The sequence below is a fragment of the Neltuma alba genome, unplaced genomic scaffold, assembly GCF_004799145.2.
Source record: "Neltuma alba isolate B1F8T4 unplaced genomic scaffold, ASM479914v2 tig00001479_pilon, whole genome shotgun sequence".
Taxonomy (NCBI): domain Eukaryota; kingdom Viridiplantae; phylum Streptophyta; class Magnoliopsida; order Fabales; family Fabaceae; genus Neltuma; species Neltuma alba.
The window spans coordinates 7,385-18,508 of record NW_021632477.1 but is presented as its reverse complement, the minus strand read 5'-3'; the positions used below and the strand labels follow the sequence as shown (position 1 = coordinate 18,508).

The following is an 11,124-nucleotide window of genomic DNA, read 5'->3' as shown; positions in this document are numbered from 1 at the left end:
TTCAATGGCAACAATTTGGAACAAGTCATCAACTGATAATATTATCAATTAGCTTATTAAACAGCAAGACAATTTACACGGAAGCATCGACAAATTTGATAATAGCACACCAAGCAATTCAATTGATGATATTATTCGCTTATCAATAGACTTGACAATAATGCAGCAATTTATTAAACAGTAATGAACAATCAATTGATAATATTATAAAATGTGTAATGAGTCTAATATGGTCAACCAAGATCCTTTTACTTAAAATTGAATATGGTTCTCAAGCACAACACCCCAAAATTCAAAGCAAAAAAATAGTTCAAAGTTCAAACATGCCCTAAGAAAGGATCGAAGTTTGAACACAGCAACCAGAGTTGTTCATGTCAAAGAGAAAGAAAGAGAAGCCGAGAAAGCTAGAGAGAAACAAACCTGCGAGAGATCACAGACGATGAGTGAAGGCTAATGCAAACAGGGTTTGGTAGAAGAGATGAGCGGAGACCAATACTAACTTTGAGGATAGGGACCTCATTTGATCGGTGGACATGGCATCTATAGAGAATTGAAGTTGTTGAGACGGGGAATTAAAAGTGAAGGCTCTAAAATGTTCATCTAATCATAGTCTTGCATAAAAATTAAAACTATAAGTCATATCCAGAAATAGCAAGGCCCTGCTTCTCCCTCCCTCGGCTGAGAAGAAAATTCCAATAATTTAATTTAAAAAAAAAAAAAAAAAAGCACTCATGTGACTGCAGACTAATAAGGCCAAGAGCCTCCTTGTTGGCAAACATCTCATTCATGTTCCTAATAATGGCCTCAACCTTCTTACCCTTGTCAGACAAGCAGGGGACCATCGACCAAGTGATTCATAAACTCTCTCTCTCTCTCTCTCTCTCTCTACAAAATTCGAACTTCATTGGTCAATTGGATCCCCTTAGCTGTCACTGAATTTAATTGATAATATTATTAGCTTCTTAAACGGTAACGAACCAGTTCAACTAATTTTCTCTCCACAATATTTTGGACGTGTAATAAGTCTGACATGATCAATCAAGATCCTTTCACTTAAAATTAAACATAATTTTCAAGAACAGCAAACCAGAGTTGTAAGTATAAAAAGAGTTCGAAGCTTGGATACAAGAACCATAGCTCCCAACTGCAGAGAAAAAAGAAATGGAATGAGAAATATGCTTGAGATTTCTCTTGATAACAAAAAATCCAAAAACTAAGAAAGGAAACTGTTCCAACTTCATAAGCTGCGTCTAATTAGGAGAGGAAGTGGTTAACCTACTAAAGTAAAGGATTAGGAAGTAAAATAGAGAAGGGAGTTCGACTTAGAGTTGAAGTTCTGAATTCAGGGACTTTTACTGAGAAGGAAGGGACTAAGCTTGCTCCCTCACTGAAGGAGAATCATACGTAATAAGTCATAATCATACGTAATAGAGTCAATTCGTCTCAATTTATCAATTCACTAGACAGCTAGATAGCTGGATTCCTTCCTCTTAATTCACTGGAGGAGAGTAAGGAGAAAACCAACTAAATTGGAAACAAATAAATCACATGATTTATAAGTAATAATATTCGGATAATTGAATTACGATCTTGATCCTATTGTCTCTGTAGATCCAGAACTGGAAATAAAGAAATCCTTTCCTCCAAAGTTGTTCACATTAAATTGCCTCCCAAATCCAGGATCAAGCCAAAGCTATATCACTCCTCTCTTTCTTTGTAGTCGATAATTTAGTGTCTATGAGGTAGGTGTCACTAAGAAAGCAACGGTAGAAGGCGAAACTCAGGACGAAAAATAGTATTGATGTGGACGAGGAAGGAAAATTCAGGCAGAAAATAGTGGCAGGGAAAAGCAATGGCAAAATGTTCCTAAATAGAAAGCACATCCACCTATTAAATTTACGATACGCAACACGGAGAGCCTCTAATCTTCAATATAGTGACAAGTTATGAAAGTATATAGAAACACAAAGCAATGAAATAAGGCACATTACTGAAGACGAATTCCAACACGAACATCCGAAATCATTGCCTACCAGGATTGAATTAAGCAAATGCAACTACAACACCTGAGTTCCACTACTAATGCAGAAAGAAAAGGGGGCAAATCATAGAATACCAGAAGAGCTAAAGGCCAGAAAAATTGCGTACCGACAATTCAGGAATTGAAGTATAAATCGTATCATGGAGATCGTCCAGTGTAGATGTTGTTGGTGGAATCGAATGCGATCCAAGCCATTGTTAGAGTGGCGACTGACACAAGACGATGTTCAACCACTGAAGAATAAACGATCGAAGCAAGCGGAGGAACCAAAGTAGGCAAACACGAGAACAATATTAATAGAATCCCAATCTAGCCGTTGTAGTGATTCGAGTTTTGAATTCGAAGTATTTCAGCCGATCAATTATGCCGTGCCGCTGTAAAAGAAACGGCTAAATTTGCCTTTTTTCAAAAATTGAAAAATCTCTTCATTTGGATTGGACTTTGGACTTTTGGGGTAAAGAAAAGAATCTATTACAGCCTTGTTGGTTTAGGTCAAAAAATTATGACCCAACGGGTAATAATTATAATTATAAGTGTTGGCAAACAAAAAAATACTCCTCTGATCCTTAATATAAGATCCATTTAACTAATTTGATTAGATTAAGGAAGTTAGGAAAGCTAGTTAATTATAAGAAAATTGACACATTTTTTCTAAAACACTATAATCATCTTTTTTAATACCTCATCTCTCTCTTTTACTTAATTATGGTTGAGGGAGTATCTATAGGAGTAATTTAGAGAAAATTGATAAATATGAGAAATGAGTCTTATATTTAGGACCAAAATCAACTCAAAAATTGGGTCCTATATTAAGGACCGAAGGAATATAATTGTAGTTATAATAATTGAAGTTGTGTGTCATAGAGGTAGTAACATGGGTTAGTCTTGCGGGTTTTATTCCCAATCTTCTAAGAAAATAGAGGATTTTGTTGGCAAAATATATCTGGTCTTGAGGTGGGTTATTTCTTCAGCCTGCAATAGATGCTCATCCACTGTGCTTAGCGGTCAAACGGTGTCGCATCATAAACGAAGTGACAAGCTGTATTGATTTCCCTCTCCATCCCACGTGATGACTGATACCAATGCCCGGCAACCCCGCCCCCTTCTTTGGCGGTAATCACTCTTTCTTTTTATTATTATTATTTTATTTTAAGGCCACCCAGTTTTTTTTTTTTATTTAAACATAGTAAAAGTTAAAAAAATAATATGTTCTTCAAAATTATATTTAGACCAAAATTAGGCCTTCTAAAATATTTATAAAAAAATATGAATAATATAGTTTGATTCTCCATAATTCTTACGTGGGTCAAGATGCATGTTAAAGTATTTTCTAAGTTGCATTTAGTATTACTCTAAAGCATTTTCTAAGTAACATTCATTTTTTGAAATATGTTTTTATGTAGCATTCGGTATTCCTAACTAATTTGTGATTTATTTAACACCCCAAAATATTTTTTCAAACCTATTATAAGAATTTAAGGAGGCTAAATTCTTTAATTTTATTTGGAACTATACTTACATCAAGTTTTTTATATCTATTAAATGAAGTTTTTTAATCACACATGATCATATATCTTATTGTTAAAACATTAGCATTTAATTACAAATTCATATGAAAAAAAAAAAAAAAAAGAACACATGCTATATATGATTGGGGAACTTGAGATAATAGATTTGAGAAAATTGACATAATTTTTTTATTCTTTTAGTTAATACACTTTGATATTTGATTTTACTTAAAATATTTTGTTTGATCTAAATTATGATATACTACTAAAAGATATTTTAGGGTGTTAGATGAACTACGAATTAATTCAAAATACTGCTACCTAACAAGTATTTCAGGATGCATCTTAACTTGTGTAAGAACTATAGGTGTTAGTTAACATTTTTTGTAAGGTATTGTAGAAGGTTCAAGTTTAATCTAAATATAATTTTATAGTACATATAGTGTATATATGTGTGTGTATGTGTTAATTTTAAAAAATAATTGCTGTTACAATTTTTTAAATTATAAAGATATTTAAATAAAAAAAAAGTGAGTGACTTAACCAAAAAAAAAAAAACAAAGAAAGGAAGGAAGGGACTATAGCCTTAGAGGAGAAAAGGAGAGGGGAATCAATTTTCTCGTGTATATAGAGAGAAATCCTTTCAGCGTTTCACTGTGCCTATGATGCGACACCGTTTGGCCATTGAGCACCAGGCGCTCATCGATTCGATGAGCATCTGATGCGGACTCGTCATTTCTAATTCAACCCATGGCCATTCATAGGTTAGCATGGTTTTATTTTTAATTTATTTTTAATAAAAAGAAAGTTATATTTTGCATTTAATTAAAATATAGCCTTATCAGATTGAAAGATGATAAGATTGTAAAATAACTATTTTAATTTAATGTATTAGAAATGATAGCAGAATCGTCTTATCAATAAAACTCACTTTGATAGACATCAAATAAATAGGAAAAAAAATAGATTTTTTTTTTGGGGCCGACAAGAACAGACTTTTAAAACACCAAGGTTGCATGAAAATACGGGGAGGTTTTGCATATTAATGACAAAAGTAACGACAAAAAAAGATTCAATGTTAAAAATTAAAACAGACTGAATTTCAATTTCAAAATACTGGGGACTGATTCAAACTTTATAGAAGTATTAGATCTTTTAGCGAATAAATATATATATTTTTACAATTCACTGATCTTTTATGAAGCTACTCTTTGGCCTTTCACACATCAAGGGCATTGAATTGCTTTATTTATCCTGGCCATTTTAAAACTTTTTAAGTCAAATACCTAGATTAAGGAAAAAAAATCCGCCAAAAAAAAAATAATAATAATGACAAAGTTGTCTGCTGTTATCTCTTTAAGGGAACCACAGCAACTAAAAACCAAACTCAACCACAAAATATGTTACGAATAATATCAGACCTCAGCAGCAAAAAGTTCGAAGATATACACGCATATCATTTATTGAAAACCGTTTCCTACAAATGGGAAAAAATCGGCGCCTGCTATTTTTTTTTTTTTTTAGAGCCTTGCAAATAAAGCCAATGTTATATCAAGGGACAAAAGAGAACCTTTTGTAAAACAAAGCAGCAACTTTTAACACTAAAATTTTTTTTGGGGGGGGGGGGGGGTTAACAACTTCCTCCTAGCCAGCTCAACAGCCATGCTCAGCCAGTTCATAGATCAACCGCAGATTAATAGCCCGATGGCCTCGCAACTCCATTGGAATCTGAATTAGCATGGAGTGGCGATTGAACCTCCCCAGAGTGAGAAGACCTTCTACAACTGCTTGCAGAACCTGGTGATAAAGTCGGCATTCGACGAATATTAGGCTGACCACTTGGTTTACACAACCTGTAACCCCTTTCAACTGTTTCAGCTTCAAGAGGTAGTCCATTCAACTCCTACCAAAAGGAAATACAGCTACCAGGAGCCAGCCACACTTCATTACTCCAAATAATAACAGAGACAGAATGGAAACATAATTAAGAGTACCCAATCGAGCAAATGAACACCATGTATCATAATTATCACAAGAAACATCAGAAAAACAATCTCAATTAGAGGAGAACCTAACTTCGCATACAACAGAATGGAAATCTATTTAGATGCTATTGCTGGTTAGATAAGACTACTGACTGCCCACATTAAAAGCCTGTTGATAAATTTGGAGCATATCTCGACAGTGCCTTCTTTTCCTAGACACCTCATGAGGTTCTTGCAATACCTCTTCAGACAGGTTCTCTCTAAATGGCAACATACAGAACACAGTCAACAAGACAATTTCAGATAATCCTTGAAGGATTATATGAAGACAAAACTTCAGATGATCTTTGAAGACTTCCATGAATTTAGAGGGCTACGGTCACAGTAAATCACCTGTAAAGCTTTTGAATAAAAACATTGTGCAGGTTTCGTTTTGTGTTGTTTACCTGCATATGGTTCAGCATTGTCAGAATTGAATAGCTTTGAAATTCAGGAATACAAACGCTTAATAGTTCTAACAGATTGGAAATAGAGAATATAGTCAATATTTAAAAGGTTTAAAAAAGAAAAACATACACAAACACATTACGTCATGGATGAAAATATTGGTTGAAATCATTTAGTCTAAGCACAAAAAGAATGCCGCCTGGCAGCTATTAGAATGAGACAAAAGAAGCACCTAATAGATTTCAAATGTATTTACTATACACCCACCATTTTCCATACTTCATAGGTAAGATGATATCCATCATATTCATCACATATTTTTACCAGCCACTGACTATGATCCTTACCATCCTTGTGGTATGAATGCAACTGACCAACCAATCTACATCATCATAGCAGTATCAAAGTATGAACATGAAATTTGCAAAGCTTGGTAGAAGGACATGAAATACCAAGAAGTGCATAATTGTTTTGGTACGAAGTCCTCAACATTCCTTCTAACAATGTCGTGACATGACCTCAAAAGAAACTTCATGGCTGCAATCTCAATAGCTTCTGCATCTGAACTGCTCTCAGATGACCTCAAGATAGGAGCGGGCTACATGGACCCAAGCACATTAGGCAAATTTACATGCAAGTAGCATTTGATTCAACTAACAAATTAATAGATATACCTCTCTTAAATGGATCATAGAGAAGGACTGTTCCATCACGTGAACTTTTTCACTTTGTCCTCTACTTGCTGTACTCTCTGTTGCAGATGCACAGTTATCACCACCAAAAATGGATGAAATAACCAAACTTGATTTGCTGGAGGTTCCTGGAAAAGAAAAAGGAGCATCACAAAACTTATATAATGCCAATACTCACTGGTAAATCCAAAGAACACGCTGGGTATTTAATAATCAAAAAATAATATGAATGAAGACGTATCACCGATCCACGGAAGACTTAGACATTAAATGTTGAAAAAGGATTACCAGAGGATGCAGCCCTTTCAACATCCAATGCACGACGAACAACCTGTCAATAATTAGTTTCATACGAACTAAGTGATAACTACGGCATGTTAATTAAGTGAAAGTAAAAATTACAGTCTAACCCATGATTTGATACAAAACAAATTGACCACCTGTGGTTCATAATGCATCATTCAATTTGTTATCACTGAGCTGCCTCAGTAGTTCTCATCTATATTTTAACAAAAATAATTATGCAAGTGTTAAAACAATAAGTTCTCGCCCTTCCTTTCTATCTTCCTTTCCAGCAAAGAGGGAATTAAGAGCAAAAGCACATAGAAAGAAAGCATCTCCGGCTAACATAGTGGAAGGCAGATTAGAAAAAATGAAAAATTTTATTGCTTAAAACATTTCAAAGTTAAGTCTGTAGTTTTTGTTTCCACTCTTAATCCAAAGGAATGGGCCGGGCTCCAAAGATAATGAGATTGTTCAGGGTGTAAGTAAAACATACCTTCATTAATGAAATAGGTAATCATCTTAGACAATTTTTACTAGGACTTGAAGTGGGTAGGTGGCAATTAAACAAATCATAAGAAGTTAATGAAAGGCATGAGAGATTAAAATGTTTTTCTCTTTTTTAGCCCCAGGGGCGGTTATCTTTAACCAATTCACAAAGTGTAAAATGTAGTTTATTCTCTGGTAAATATCTTGAATCCTTAAAGCTAAAGAAATAAAGTGTTCATGGATGGAAAATATATACTCTAATTGACAAGACACGATTCCAGGCCCCAAAAGAAATGATAAGACAATTACATACCTGATCAGCCACGAATCCATTAGCTTGCCTTGTAAAAATACCTCGAGACCTATCACAGGCTGACCCCCTCTCAGTTTCCATGGGATCCTATTGGATATTAACAAGGGTGGAGAGACATGTTAAGGAGTGAGAGTAAATTATAATCCACTACATAGACGTATATGGATAAAACTTAATGATGTGATAGACAATTATAGATACCCTTTGCCTTGAAACTGAGGCAGGAACCCTAGAAGACTGCATCTGTCGCATTCCAATCTCTAATGAGTTACTTCCACCAATAAAATTTGGGTGAGAAGTATTACTGCATCTGTCATTGTAAATTTACGGCATTTTGAATATCTACCATTGATTGGCCACTAATGACATGATTATAGCAGTAGATAGAGAAGGCAGAACCAATAAAGCATATATGGATACTCCCTTCTATCTTTAAAAGAATTTGGATTCCCACATACGTCCATTTCAATAATTTGCCCAATCATATTCTCTGAGGGTTCAAGATCACCTCGCAGAAAGTTCCATATGACTTCATCAATTCCCTTTCTTAAGAAAGGGAATCGCTGAGGTTCATTCACCATACATCAATGGCTGATCTGAAGAAACAATATATATATATATAGAGAGAGAGAGAGAGAGAACTATGTCAATGGGACAGCGAAGTAAGGCGCAGCAGAAATGGCAAGCCGTTAAGCGGTACTTTTATTAATTCATCATATATCAACCTCGCACATTGAAGGCTTGGATCCAATAGCTAAGCTATTTGTCTTCTCACAAGAACTTCAAATGGCACATAATTGCATGAAAACAGATTGGGGGGGGGGGGGAGTCCTTAAGAAGGAACAAAAGTCATTTAATTAATATACGAAGCCAGAATAATTTGAGCTCAGAAGGTTTCATTAAAAAACAATTATAGGAAATAACCCCCCGGGGGGGGAAGAAATCTAACAACACCTACGTCAGGAACAAACAATGCTAACCTAGGTCCAGTCGCGTTTTGTATGGCAGTTCAAATATCACCATCAGTCAAATCCTCACACGGATCAACTTCCTACGAGGTTCATTTAATCCCATCAGTTTCAAAGAAACCAGCATATGTTTTTGATCCAATGTAAAAGCTTTAATTCTGTTTTATCACATCCAGTTTCCGCGCAATAACTAAGGCTGAGATGTTGACCTTAACAGCCTCTCCCAAGTTTATTTGTCTCATGTGTTGACTGTTTACATTGAATAAGAAATAGCCCATCTGGGATTTGTTCAAATTCAATACAATACAACATAGATAAATTTTTTTTATCTAGTGCTATAAAAGAAAGGGAGAACTGAAAAATTCAATGGTTTCAGGTGTGTCCCACAGGCCTTGTTGCATTTTATATATGACAGATTTTGAAGAAAAGAATTTATTAATAAAGAAAAAATGTCTAGAATTCTTAATGGCTCTTGGGAATGCAACCCTGTGTGTGACGTCCATATTCAATAAAATTAAAATTGCCACAGCACAAAAGCAAAAATATTCATATCACTAAAAGGGTTACCAAGAGACTCAATCGACCATCATTCCGCACGAAATGAAGAAAAACATTCTTGAGACGAAAAGAAGACAAATCCCATGGAATATGAAAGGAAGAATTCCAATTGTTGACCTATTGATCATGGAAAATCATTTAATGATTTCAGTAATATTTATTATGATCCTAAATAGATTAGGTCACCAGCACTTAAATCACATGGATGAAATAAACAACTTCAATAGTTCATTTAACCATTCCCATTGCTTTCTTTGCTAGAAATATTGATCAGATTGCTCCACTTTGTTGTTGAAATGGCTAGAGAATTCAGGATGAGTTTCAAAAACATTATATAAAACCAAAAAAAAATTTATATTGTTTGGTGTCTATTTTTCAATCTGCAAATTCATCAAACACACGAATGCGGATTCAGACATTAGCAACTTCGTTGGGGGGAAGTTGATGCTGGTTTTGATATGTAAGATTCCTTAGCGGGGAAGCCGCAAACTTGAGATTCGATTATTTCAAAAACGTTTTAATGCAGATTAGATGTCTAAATTCAATGTCCATGTGAAACGTGGTAAAAAGAATTATAAGTTCCAATACCTTGTATCCAGCTTTCACTCAATTTGGTGACTATCTATGGATTAAAGCAGAAGATTTTATTTATCTTCATGCTGTCAACGCATACAAAGTAAATCATGATCAAGAATGCATTAATTCAGGTATATACACACAGATTTTGGCATAGAATCGATATAAATATGACGACTGCTCAAGTAAATACAAATGTGTATACCTCTAAGCACTTCACAAATATTGATTGAAAAATATAGTGAATTCTTGCTCCTCCAGAAAGCTCAATTGTAGACATGTCCTCATTTCTCCCCTCTACCATGGAGGAGAATGCTGTTTCAACAACAAAAGGTTGGAAATACCATTACCAAACCAGTAAATTCAATTATATGTGGAACATCGGTCAAAAACTATAAAGGAAGGGAAGTATTAGTGGGAATATAGGATATCAGTTAACAGACATGAAGGTTGTTAAGAAGCTAAGAATCTAGAAGGTAGGAATAGTAAGGTACCTTCACAGTACTCCTCCGGTGCTTAATATAAGACCCATTTAACTAATTTGATTAGATTAAGGAAGTTAGGTAAGTTAGTTAATTATAAAAAATGTAACACATTTTTCCTAAAACACCATAACCATCTTTCTTAATACCTCATCTCCCTCTTTTACTTGATTATGGTTGAGGAGTATTATAGGGGTAATTTAGAGAAAATTGATAAATATGAGAAATGGTTTTTATATTTAGGACTAAAACTAACTCAACTATTGGATCCTATATTAAGGACCAGAGGAGTACTTTGAAAGAACATTCAGAAGGAGGGCACCCTGACCGGACTCAACTCTGGAAGCACTGCCTTGATATGTTGTGCAAGAATCTGCAAATAGATGAGCCCAAAGTATTTTGTCATCAAGTAGTCAACCAGATACCAAAGTATTCACTTCCAACAATGATAGAAATGACAGAAACTAACTTCCAAAGCCTAGCCCCTAATTGACTTTTTAAAAGAAGATTTCAAGATCACGAACACTCTTTGCAATTTTTCCTACATTTTTGTGGTAAAAGGAAATTACTAAATAATACCAAGGAAAAATTTTTCCATCAATACGTAAAGTTGAACATCCTAACAGAGAAAGGAAGCAAGAGAATTGTTTCTTCTAAATGAGTAAGCTATCAGTGGAGAAAAATCGATGGTGGTGCTTTGGTTCAATTATCTCCATCCACGACTGGGTTGTGTTCCGACAGTCACGCAAAACGTGGAGGACACTCTCAGTACCGGTGTTGCAG

General features: G+C 34.7%; 1 pseudogene; it reads right to left on the bottom strand.

Moving 5' to 3' along the window:
* Window positions 1-5,242: 5,242 nt before the first annotated feature.
* Window positions 5,243-10,714, bottom strand: LOC114757382 (dynamin-related protein 3A-like; annotated as a pseudogene).
* Between the last annotated feature and the right edge of the window lie 410 nt (window positions 10,715-11,124).